Genomic DNA, 13,303 nt, shown 5'->3' with positions numbered 1-13,303 from the left:
AGCCTGCTTGTCCCGCTCCACAATCCCTGTTCAGGTCTTTTTCCTAGCGATAAATAGTTGAGGGCCGGCTGTGGCCATTTGGTTTTAAGTGGAAACTGTTACTTTAAATTGCAAGGAGATCTGTGCGCATGTGTATTAGAACCCTTCAGGGGTGGGGCTGGGGTCGCTCAGACACTCCCTGTAGTCACCAGAATGGAGGTGCTCAGACAGCGAGAGACCAAATAACAGATTTAAAAAAATAAGAATAGAAGGCTCAAATTTTTATTTCGGCGGTTCTAGCAGGTGTCCGCAGTTGCTCTAATCCTTCCCCTGCTCAGTCTCACCCAAGATGGCAGCTCTGGGAGCAGATGAGCGCTTTGGATTAGAAAGCACTGTATTTCTTGCTTCTCCTACCCATTCCCCTAAGTGTAAGCCTTCAAACTTTCTAAATATTCCTTTATATGTGGTTCAGAGTTCTGGCACCATCCCCTGAGCTTGCTTGGTCCAGTAATCTGTGTTGTTACTGACAGAGCTCCTCATTGCACTTCTACCCAATCCACCATCTTGTTTATTCTCCCAAATACATTCTTTAAAGAGATGGGAAAAAGATTTATTAAGTTTACATGGAAAGGAAAGTGACCCATATTAGCAAAGCACTTCTTAAGAAGAACAACAAAGTTGGAAGAGGAGTGTTCTTAAAGTTGCTTTGTTTTCACACCGCAAGTGTACGGTAACGGTAACTGCCTTTTGTATCCTCGGCCCTGAGGAAGCCAGTGATTGGTGCCCTTTCCCACAGGTCACTCTGAAAACCCAGGAATCCAATGACCTGGATTCAGGTGGTCATGGTTGTGTTACTTCCAGATTTCGGTGAATTTAGAGCAGTGTTTCTAGAGGGCTGGTGTGTGAGTCTGCTTCCTGGCTTCATGAGCAACTGAACGGGTCCATCATCTGCATGTAACTTTACAAAATTAATTTTTGTGTGGTTGATAAAGTTCTATATGAGCAAACATTTGTCAGTTTGACAATGGTTAACAGCTCTCCCTGGGTCTCGGTGATGACATCTGTCATCTTGTGCACTCATCACAAAATGTGAAGTACTTTCTAATTGTTCTAAACCATAGAGAGAGAAGTGTAGACTGCTGTTCCTCACAGTCAAACCATGGAGAGATTGTTTCAGGCTGTTCGGAGTTTCTGAGATAAGATACTGTCAGTGAGGAAGTAAATGTAGTGCAGGGAGGAGACCAAGGGCTGTTGCCTAGAGGAGATCTTGGAAGAGTGCAGAACCTTGTGTGAATCACCTGTGGTTGTTCCCTAGAGCACACTGTGGGTAGAACACAGCACCTCGAATTATATACGTGTGACTTCTCTGTGTTGCGGGACTGTACCTGAACTTTTGTTCTTGCACCTATTGGAGTGCACACTATCTTGTTGATCAGGAATGTGTGGGATGTTCTAGGACTCAATGGTTGTTGAAGATGTGGCTGTGGTCTTTACCCAGGAGGAGTGGGATATCCTGGATCCAGCTCAGAGGAAACTCTACAGAGACGTGATGATGGAAACTTTCAGAAACCTGGCTTCAGTTGTTATGAATGGAATCTTTTTAAAGTTTTTTAAGTGCACAGTAATATTTTACTCATCGACATTGCTGGATTATGTAGGATGAGCAGTGGGGAAACATTGCTCCATAAAAGAGGCAGTTCTGTCCTCATTGTAAGGTTACATGCCCAGGCTTCTCCGTAAACACAGCTGTTTTGCATAGTAGGTTAAATGTTCTTTTTTTCTTCTGAACAAAAGAGCTGGGGTTTTGTGAGTGTTGTTAAGTGTAAACATTGGCTTCAGGGGTCAGTTTCAGGCACTGATAGATTTGTGATGCCTTTCTGAGAGCTTCATTGTTGTGTTTATGTGTTTAGTTGAACATGATGATTTTGTTGCAAATCATCTAATACTGGGTCCGTCTTCAAAGACCCTGAGGATCCAAGAACTGCCTTGCTGTCAAGGAAATGCTCATTGCTCGTTAGTGCCATCCTTCACAATGTCTGTTTCTCCATGATTCATGTCAGCTCATTTCCACAGAAATTAGATAAACAGAAAGATATGAGACCAGCAGACATGTGACATGAAACCAAGAAAAGTGTGGAAGGATGGCTAAAGTCAGAAAAGAAAGTTCACGTGTCTGTGAATTTCCACAAAAGCAAAGGAGCGACCACAGACAGTGGAGATAGGACCCATTTAAATACCATGTGTCAGGACAGGAAGAATTTTTAAAACGACTTTTCTGAATGGAAGGGGGTTGACGTTGGTATCCGTCGCCAAAGAAAATTTCCTTTCTGCTGAAGGCACAAATTCTTTTCTTTTCTGACTTTACCCATCCTCCTAAATTTTCTTTTCCGACTCTACCCTTCCTCCCATCCTTGTCTGGGAAATACTTTTCTTGTTTCAGTGTCACGTGTGTGTTGTGTCTGATATCTTTCTGTTTATCTCATTCTTCCCATGTATCACCATGACTCAGTTCTCACAGAAATATTTCCTAGTTAAGCCCTCTTTAACCATTGCCAAGTTGCTGAAACAGCACTTGTGACTGTGCAACTCTTTGTTTACGGGATCCCTTTCTTTTACTTAGTTTTTTTTTTAAACTAATCCTTATGATTTGTTTCATATTGTGGAACTCAACTTGAATTATTGGGTCAGTGTCTCGAAACTGTCATGATGGAGAAAAGTTATCCAGTGCACAAATAACATGCAATTTATGAAGAATCACACCTGTTCCTGTAAGTTAAGTGAATTCATAGCATCACCTGACAGCAAAGATCACCATGAAAACCAGGGCCGACATTTGAGGTGAGTGTCATTCAAACAAAGAAAAAGAGTGATTCACTTGAAAGTCCTAAGGTGTCATGACAATAAAATACACTTTAAGTGTCACATTAAATTTGGAGGAGATCTGTGCGCATGTGTAGTAGAAGCCTCCGGGGGTTGGGGTGGGGTGTTCACTCGCTCAGGCACCCCCTCTAGTTACCAGAATAGCGAGAGACCAATGAACAGACACCAAAAAATATATATATAAAAAAGAATGTGCACACCTTTATGTCCGCGGTTCTGTCAGGCGTCTGTGGCTGCTCTGATCCTTCCCCTGCTGGTCTCGCCCAAGATGGTGGCTCTTGGAGCAGCTGAGCATCTTGAATTCGAAAGCAGTGATTTCTTGCTTCTGCTACAAATTCCCCTAGCTGTAAGCCTTTCAAACTTCTAAATATTCCTTTATATGTGGTTCAGAGTTCTGGGACCATCCCCTGAGCCTGCTTGGTCCGGTATTCTGTGTTGTTGCTGATGGAGCTTTTCACTGGACTTCCACCTGATCTGCCATCTTGTTTGTTCTCTGTTCAATTTTGATTGTTTGTTGCTTCCACAGTCCTACTGATTTCCCACTGTGGGTGGTTGTGTTGTTGGCAGGATTGTGGAGAGCAACACACATTCTAATTGGTGGAGTTGGTTGCCATCTGAACCTAGCACCATTGAAAGTTCCTTAATCAGATCAAATTGCAACAGACAAAAGACTTGATTACAATGCAGCCTGGACACTTGCTTATTTGTGTCACAAACTGCTAAACCATGACAGAATGGTTTGAAGCTCTGATCATAGTAATAGTTTTCTAAAACATAAACAGTAATTGTGTTTGTGCTAAATTCAACATGAGACTAATTAGGGCAGAAACCATGCATGCTCACTGTTTGTTAATTGTGAGATGAGAACACAAACTTAACTCCAACACCATGTTGCCTGTTTTAGTTTCTAAGTTTTTAATATGAATTAGGTGGAGGTTTATACTGCAGATCATCACTTTGATCTTTACACTACCTGTCATTCACAGAAGTCATACAATAGAGAACCTCTATGAAAGTTCTGAAGGCAGCCACTGTGGGGAAACCTCCAACCCAATACAAGGTCTTACTCTGTGCTCCAAGGAAAACCCACAGAAGGAAACCCTTTGAAATGCTGCAAATCTGGAAAAGCCTTCATGGATGACTCATCCCATAGCCATCCTACCAGGTCACTCACCGGATGTGATACCTGTCCATGTAAGGAATGTGGGGATGTCTGCAGTTGTCCCTGTCATGCAATCACTCCTGTGATAACACTTAGAGGAAAAACAAACCTTAAATGTCAAGTCTGTGTGAAAGATTTCATTTGTATCTCAACCCTTCCGAGTGCCCTCACAGCAGTCACTGGTGAAGAATGCTATGAATTTAATGAATGTGGAGAAATGTTTTCATCCTCAGAAGGTGGGAGAGGTCAGAAGTGTGAATTTAAAGACAGCTGTAAAATTCATCATTGTTCTTCATCTATTATTTTAAATGAAAAATTAGATCAGCCTTATAAATGTAAGAAATGTGAGAAAGGTTTTAGTGAGGCGTCATGACTCATGCAACATGTACAAGTTCACAGAGGAAAGAAACATTATGAATGTAAAGAATGTGGGAAAGTCTTTCGATGGTATTCAAGGCTCACAACTCATATGTGAATCCACAGTGGAGAGAGGTCCTATGGATGTAAGGAGTGTGGGAAAGCCTTTATTCAATTACCACACCTTACAAGACATAGAAGAATCCACAGTGGAGAGAGGTCCTATGGATGTAAGGAGTGTGGGAAAGCCGTTAGAGAGTCTTCAGCCCTCCTTGTACATAGAAGAATTCATACTGGTGAGAGAGGCCTTATAAATGTAAGGAGTGTGAGAAAGCCTTTAGAACAACCTCAGTCCTCAATATACATAAAATAATTCACAGTGGAGAGAGGCCCTATGAATGTGAGCAGTGTGGTAAAGCCTATACATCAGCTTCAGGCCTCACTGAACATAGAAGAATTCATACTGGTCAGAAGCCTTATGAATGTAAGGAATGTGGGAAAGCTTTCATAAGAGCCTCAGCCCTCGCGACACATAGAAGAATTCACAGTGGAGAGAGGCCCTATGAATGTAAGGAACGTGGGCAAACCTTTAGGGATTCCTCATACTACTGTAGACATATGAAAACTCACAGTTGAGACCTGCCTTATGGTTGTACAGAGTACAGGAAAGTCTTCAAGAAGACCTCAAACCTTATGAAACATAGAAGAATCCACAGTAGAGAGAGGCTTTGTGAGTGTTAAGTATGTGGGAAAGCCTTCCATCAAGTCTCAAGCATCACTACACATACAAGAATCCATAGTGGAGAGGGGTAATATAAATATAAAGTATGTGGGAAAGCCTTTGGTAGTTTCTCATCTCCCCTTAGACATAAACAAACTCTCAGTTGGGAGAAGCCCCATGAATGTAAAGAATGTGGGAAAGCCTTTAGAGATTCCTCAGACCTCATTACATATATGCAAACTCAATGTGGAGATCAGCCTTATGAGTGTACCCAGGTGGGGAAGTCTTCAGACAGGTCTCAGACCTCCCTAGACATCAAGGAATCCACAGTGGGGAGAGGCCATCTGAATGTAAACAATGTGGAAAAGCCTTTGTTGATGCCTTAGTCCTCACTTGTACATATGAGATCCCACAGTGAAGAAAGTCACTATGAGTGTAAGGAATATGGAGAAACCACTCCTAGTTGTCCATCTCTCACTAAACAGGTGAACTCACAGTTAGTTAGCAGAAGCCTTATGAATGTACCCAACTTGGGAAAGAGTATGTTTGTTACTCAAACCTCACTTCATATTTAAGGACACACACTGGAGAGGAATGTGCAAATTAATGTAAGGAATGCGTGAGAACTTTCCATGATTCCACAAAAGAGAGAATCGTTATCTGTGTAAGGAATGGGGCAGAGGCTTTAGGCCCTCCTCACACTACAGTAGACGTGTGTTGCTCATAGAAGAGAGCGGCACTGTGAGTGTGAGAAATGGGGGGAAAGCTGTTAGTTCCTCTCACATATCAGAAATCAGAGTTGAGACGCTGTATCAGAAACGGGATGTACCATCCACACTGCGATCATGTGACTCTGACATGAAACAGGTCTCTGAGTGCGGGCAGACTTTCTCAGTGACACACGACAGCGTCATTATAACTACAGGGACGTGTCCTCATCATCTGTGCTCATTGTCTAGGTACACGTATCATTTTGCCTTTCTAACTCTTTGGCTATTATAATAAGGGCAATATACGATGTTGATCAAATGTGGTTTTCCTGTTTTCTTGAGACTTTTATCAATGTAACATGTCCTGTGTACAGTGAAATATACTGATTATGTGTTTGCTCTAAGTCTTTCAGTTTTGTTTTTAGTACGTTTCCTTCCATTCTGTCCTGTTATCAAGTTCATGATTTAGTAAGTTTCTCAGAGGAGAACACTTTGAGACTGCAAATATTTTTTCATCATACTTGGCTGTCAGTTTTGTATCAATAGATTACTACCTATGATTATTATTGCTGTGGTATTTCCAAATTCTGTGTACCAATCAATTCTTCTGTTTATTCGAAGGAATTCTGTGAAATGTCACTTTGATCTCCCTGTCTTTATCAAATTGTTGCTAACATTGCTAGGGAATGCACACGCCTACACAGGTGTGGTCTTTAGGGACAGGTATGTGCACATTTGTATACGGTGCATATTATCCAAATATGTTACAATTCTCAGTGAGGAAATAAGTATTTAGACTTCTAATAACTCTCCAGACAGCAGGTGCTGTTGGTTTACTGTGCTAACGAGGAACAGTTTAGTATTTTGGTATAGCATCTTTCTATATCAAAACATGTGAGGTCTTTAAAACTTAGGGGGTTTATATCTGCGATACAAATTTTTATTTATACTCATGTAGACCAAAAGATAATGCCAATAATCAAAACATCCCAAGAATTAACAAGTATGAGTTCATTTTTATCCAAATAATATGTCAAACCTAAATAAATGAAGTTAAGTCTCTACAAAATCCCACACAAATCTCTCTGTGTCCAAAAGGGACCCCTAAGTTACATTCATAACCCTTAATGAGCCTCAGGGCTTTTAATCACAAGAGAAATAAATGAAAACTTACTTTCTTATGAAGAGATTTATGTTCCTGGGGCATCCAGGACATGTAAGCTCCATAGACTATGAGGTAGTTCTTGTTAAATGTAACAATGTAGTCCCATTCCTCAACCCAAATACTGGAGTAACCCTGGTGTGTAAAACATCTCTCATGACTACAGGAATACCCATCACAATAAAAGGTCTCATTCTCCCCCAGTGAGGCCAAGTCTCTCTAGGTTTTCATCCTCACAGCTCTGCAGAATTCCATCTGTGCAACATCCAGGAAGGCCCACTCTTCTGCCGATTGCCCTGGACCACATCATGGATGTCCGCTGAGACCTAAAATGTCCCACATGCTGTAGGTCACCAAGCTAGCACATACTCATTGTGCACAAGGATAAAGGGTAAAACTGACAGCCTTGGGAAATGGAACACTCATATGGATTTCACACAGAGTTTTGTGTTTGACCAAGGAGTTCTGGTAACAGAGTGATTCCAAGTGGGGCTGCTAAGCTCCAGGTCACATTTTACAGGAGAAAGATGAGGCTTTCTGCTCTCATAAAGATTCACAGCTTCGAAAATCCTATTCCAGGTCACTATGGTGGAACTCCCTGGCACACGTCCAGCACCACCAATGCCCACCCTGAGAGATAGCCCTCACCCTTGTCCATTCCCTAAATATTCACTTCCTGACTGGTGGCTCCTTGTGTCCTAAGACAACAATCTTCTCACAGTTTGACTTCAGTCATACAACTTTCCGTTTATTGTTAAGAACAGCTAGAAAACATCGACAGTTTAGAGAAATGGTCTAATTCAGGTCATCATTTAATTATGGACAAACAACAGCCTTCCAGAGACTCAACAAAACAAAGTGGAGTGAAGGGACATTGAGGTGGTGAAGGCTTGGAGGCACTGCAGAATGGCAGTTCCCTTGGGTCCCTCACAGTAATTCCATTTTCCTGGACCCTCCACACACAAACTGACAACCCAAGACCATGAGTGTTCATGGTGTCTTAAACGCTAAATGAGGAGGTACAGGCCTATCAACCAAAAATAAGGAACATTCTGGAAAATTATTCATTTGTACTTATGTTTTGTCATTTTTACACATTGCTTCTATGTTGTTATTGTTAAGTGCCATCGGCTCGTTTCCAATCCATAGATACCCCGTATAGAATTTCCAAGGAGCAGATGGCGAGTTTGAACCACTAACCTTGTAGTTCGAACCGACCTTGAACTCCAGTATTTACCCTGCATCATGACACCTGGACACTGTTGCTCTTATGAGACGGTGTATAAGCATAATAATAAAAACCGATCAAATGGGACAGGCAGTACAAGAATCTAGTTCACCCGAGGATTATCCAATTTCTGTATGTAAAACAAATCCACTTGGATTAACTACTGACAATTGCCTTCAGCAAACTCATGCATCTGAATTCAAAACCCCTCCTGTCATGAATGACAAAGATCACGACATCTGCATGAACAAGAGCAGCATGCCTTATGTTTCCTGAGCCACACTGACTTAGCTTCCCATGTTGTAATGAATGACCTTGCCACACGATGACCCCAATGAGCGTCACGCAGTTACACGAGGAGACACTGTTGAAGTGTCAAACGCTTCCTTGTAAACAGTTTGTACCACACAAAATTCAGTTTGTTCCAGTGGTATAAAGATGGTTCATTCATCAAATTCCTATTAGACTAGAAACGAGTCTTGTAAACCAGGCCTCTAAAGCCTCTACTCTGAAATCCTCTCATACTTGCAGTCCCCAAAAGGCAAAGAACCAGGACTGCCTTCATCCTGACCAATGGAATGCCCCAGTAAGATTTACACCTGAGAAACAGCACACGGACCTGGTTGTCATTACACGGTATTGAGTCCATTCCAACTCAGTGATTCTATACATGACAACAAAACTCCTCCTGGTCCTCCAACATCAGCTGAATTCTTCCCCTCGACCCCATTGCTGCTGCCACTGTGCCAATCCATCTCATTGGGGGTCTTCCTCTTTTTCCCTCACACTCCAATGAACCAAGCATGATATCCTTTCTCCAGTGACTGAACCTTTCTGATGGGAACAAACTATGAGAGATGAAGTCTTCCCATCCTGGCTTCTAAGGAGCATTCTAGCTGTGCTTCCTGCAACACACATTTGTTTGCTCAGACAGTCCATGGTGTTTGTAATATTCATCTCCAACTCCACAATTCTAATGCGTCAGTTCCTTTCAGGTCTTCCTTAGTCCCTGTCCTAACTTTCACATGCATGTGTGGTGACTGAAAATACTATACCTTCTTCTTCTTGTTACATGCCGTGGCGTCGGTTCTGACTCATAGCGACCCTGTACAGGGTTTCCGAGGCTGTAAATCTTTACAGGAGCAGAAAGCCTCATCTTTCTCCTGTGGAGCAGCTGGTAGTTTCGAACTGCTGACTATGCCTTGGGCTCCATTTATTCATTTATTATTCTTATTTATTGGTCTATTATTGAGGATTTTTGTTTTCTTTACATTAACAGTCAATACTGAAGGCTGTGGTTTTTGATCTTCATCAGTAAGTAGGTTTTTGTTTTGTTTTTTTTAATATAGTTTTTATTGTGAATTGGGTGATAGGTTACATGGGAGAGCATCAACTTTACACTCATCCCATCATTTTTCATTTCATTGCAATGATTACAATCCCCTCCATGCATCATTCAAAATTTCCTTCCAATCCCTCTTTTTTTTTTTTTTTAAATTGATGTAAATAGAGCACTCAGGAATATATAACCATTCAAACAACCAAAGGGTGTATACTCTGCACACCAGCCCCCTGGCCGCCAGCACACAGCCCCTCTCTCTCCCTGAGTCCAGAGTCCCCAGCCACTCCTCTCCTCCTCATTGTCTCTGCCTCCATCAGATGTCACTGCTTCCCTGGACAGGGTCCAACACTTCACTTTTCTCCCTTGATGTTTCCAGGGATCTCTGCTTCTGGACTGCCAAATCAGCCACTCCCCTCCTTTTGTTACAAACTTGTACATTTACGTTTCCAACACTTACTGTCAGACCTGATAGGAATCATTCCCTAATTGACCACAGGAGTATTATCCCCCTTACGTTTTATCAACCCCATCCAGACAGGTTGGTAACAACTCAGTGGAGATTCTACCTCTGCACCCACTCACCCCCACCCCCATACCCTCTGGAACTAGGTTCCCTATTGAAAGCTTGTAAATCAGTAAGTATTTTAAGTTCTCTGCTGTCAGCAAGCACAGTGATATCATTTGTATACCATAGGTTGTTAAGTCTTCCTCTATTCCTGATGCTACTTTCTTCATATAACCCAAATTATTGGATTCTTTGATCTACATACAGAGTTAAGAAAGGTCATGGGACACTACCCTGGCACACACCTTCCCTCCTTTTAAACCAGTCAGTATCCCTTTGTTCTGCTCAAACAGCTGCCTTATGGTCTATGTAGAGGTTCCTCATGAGCTCAACCAAGTGTCCTGGAATACACATTCTTCGCAGTATTACCTGTAGTTTTCAAGATCTACACATTGGAAATGTATTGCAGTCAATAAAACACAATCATCTTTCTGGTCTTCTCTGTTTTCAATCCAGAGCCATCTGACGTCATCAGTAATATCCCTAGCTCCACATCCTCTTCTGAATCCAGCCTGAATCTGCCAGTTCTCTGTTGGTGTACTGTTGCAACCCATTTTGAATAATATTCACCAAAATTTTACTTGATTGTGGTATTGTTCAATGATTCCTGCATTATTTGGGGTCTACTCTTAAGTGAGCACAACTCTGGATCTCTCCCATGTTTGGCCAGGTCTCTGTCTTCCAAATTTCTTGGCATATTACAGTGCCTCCAGTACTCCATCAGTTTGTGGAAAGGTTTCAAGTTGTATTTCCTCAATTTCCTGATGCTTTGTTTTTCACCAAACTTTCAGTCCACCTTGGACTTCTTCCTTCAGTACCCTACAGTGACACACCAGGACATTATACAATATAGTCATTATAAAATATTCCATGTATTGAATCAGTCTGTTGAGTTCTGAAAAACATTTACAAGACACCAGTGAACTCATTTCTCAGGAGTGTCTTAAACAGATCTTGTTTCAAACAAATCATGGTTGACCAGTAAGCTATCTATTAATCACAAATGGAATGATTCTGAGGCAGGGTCAGAAGGCAAATGAATTTATCTTCGACACCTCAATTCCTGACAACCACATCTCTGTTTAGATACACAGTTTTGTTGATATTCTGCCTTTTCTTCTCTGTGGGCCCCATGGGTGACCTGGAGCCCTGCTGAATAACAGGGAGAAAAGTCTAAGGAAATATCCCACTCAATTCCTACAACCTACAGAACTTCTGGCAAAATCCTGCATCTCCCACAAGACGGCTTCCGTTCATACTAATAACCTTTTCTACCTTCATTTATTGAATTTGATTTGATTGCTTACTGCTACAGGCTATCAAGTTGGTCTGACTCACTGGGAGACTGTCTTTTTTTTTTTTTCAGAGTGGTAATTGGGTTTGAAGTGGCGGCCTCGTGGACAGCAGTCCAGTTGCTCACCCTACAGAGTCCTGAGTTGCTCACTCAGTGTTCATGGTCTAAATACACCAACAGAGAGACCATGCATCATCTATTATAAAAACTTGAAATAAAAACAAATACAAAGACAGTGATGACAATGAACAGAGGCTGAAAAGAACGACAGAGTAGTTCCACTGCTTAAGTTGGGAACGCAAGTTCCACAGCAAGAAGCGTCATGCGGCTGCTCCGCCCCGTTCCACGGGCAGCTGCAGCTTCTCTTGCAGTACCAGCTGCAGCCTTTAGACAGGATGGTGAAGGTCAGGGTCAGCGGATTTGGCTGTATGGGGCGTCTGGTCACCAGGGCTGCTGTTCGCTCTGGAAAGTGGAGGTTGTTGCCATCACGACCCCTTCATTGACTTCAACTACATGGTCTACATGTTCCAGTATGAGTCCACTCATGGCAAGTTCAATGGTACTGTCAAGGCTGGGAACCGGAAGTTTGTCATCAATGGGAAGCCCATCTCTATCTTCACAGGAGCGAGATCCTGCCAACATCAAGTGGGGTGATGCTGGTGCTGCTTATGTTGTAGAGTCCACAGGTGTCTTCACAACCTGGGAGAAGGCTGGGGCTCACCTGAAGGGAGGTGCCAAAAGGATAATCATCTCTGCCCCTTCTGCAGATGCCCCCATGTTTGTGATGGACATGGACCACGAGAAGTATTACAACACCCTCAAGATTGTCAGCAAAGCCTCTTGCACCACCAACTGTTTGGCCCCCCTGGCCAAGGTCATCCATGACAACTTTGGCATCGTGGAGGGACTCATGACCACAGTGCACGCCATCACTGCCACCTACAAGGCTGTGGATGGCCCCTCTGAGAAACTGGGGTGATGGCCACGTAGCTGCCCAGCAAAACATCCCTACATCTACCAGCGCTGCCAAGCCTGGGGGAAAGGTCGTCCCTGAGCTGAATGGTAAACTCACTGGCATGGCCTTCCGTGTCCCCACTCCCAACATGTCTGTTGTGGACCTGACCTGCCATCTGGAGAAAGCTGCCAAATATGATGACATCAAGAAGATGGTGAAGCAGGCATCAGATGAACCCCTAAAGGCATCCTGGGTTACACTGAAGACCAGGTCGTCTCCTGTAGCTTTAACAGTGATTAATCCACCTTTGATGCTGGGGCTGGCATTGCCCTCAACGACCACTTTGTCAAGCTCGTTTCATGGTACGACAATGAATTTGGCTACAACAACAGGGTGGTGGATCTTATGGGCTCCAAGGAATAAGAGTCCCCTGAAACACCAGCCACAGCCCCAGCAGTAGAGGAAGCCCTCAGCTGTTGGGAGTCCTTACCCCAACTCTATCCCCCTGCACACTGAGAATTTCCCATCCTCAGTTTCCATCCAGACCCCCTGGAGAGGGGGAGGGGTATAGAGAGCTCAGTCTTGTCGTGTACCATCAGTAAAGTACACTGTGTCCAGCCAGACCAAAAAAAAACAAAAAACCCATCATCAGGATAAACAGCATTCCATGATAAAAGGGTGAATTTTTCAGCAACGTATCATGAACCTTACTGTGTGTATAACAAACACAGCAACAAATGCCATCCAACCAAAGAACAGTTACAGTTGGGTGTAACAGCATCCCTTAGTAAATGGGCAAAGGCAAGAAGCAGAGAATCAGAAAGGCGATAATCAGAATATACACGAGTATTTCTAGCAAAACCGAATGTGCCTATGGTCTAGAAATGAGTCATTTCCCTCACTGTAGAGTTAGAATGTAGGAACACATGCAGCCTGGAACGTGAATGA

General features: G+C 42.9%; 1 pseudogene; it reads left to right on the top strand.

The window, feature by feature from the left end:
- The first annotated feature begins 11,795 nt into the window (after positions 1–11,795).
- LOC102827259 lies at positions 11,796–12,778 on the top strand (annotated as a pseudogene).
- Positions 12,779–13,303: the final 525 nt, after the last annotated feature.

The sequence above is a fragment of the Chrysochloris asiatica genome, unplaced genomic scaffold (assembly GCF_000296735.1).
Source record: "Chrysochloris asiatica unplaced genomic scaffold, ChrAsi1.0 scaffold00446, whole genome shotgun sequence".
Classification (NCBI taxonomy): domain Eukaryota; kingdom Metazoa; phylum Chordata; class Mammalia; order Afrosoricida; family Chrysochloridae; genus Chrysochloris; species Chrysochloris asiatica.
This window is presented reverse-complemented; position numbering and strand designations above follow the sequence as displayed.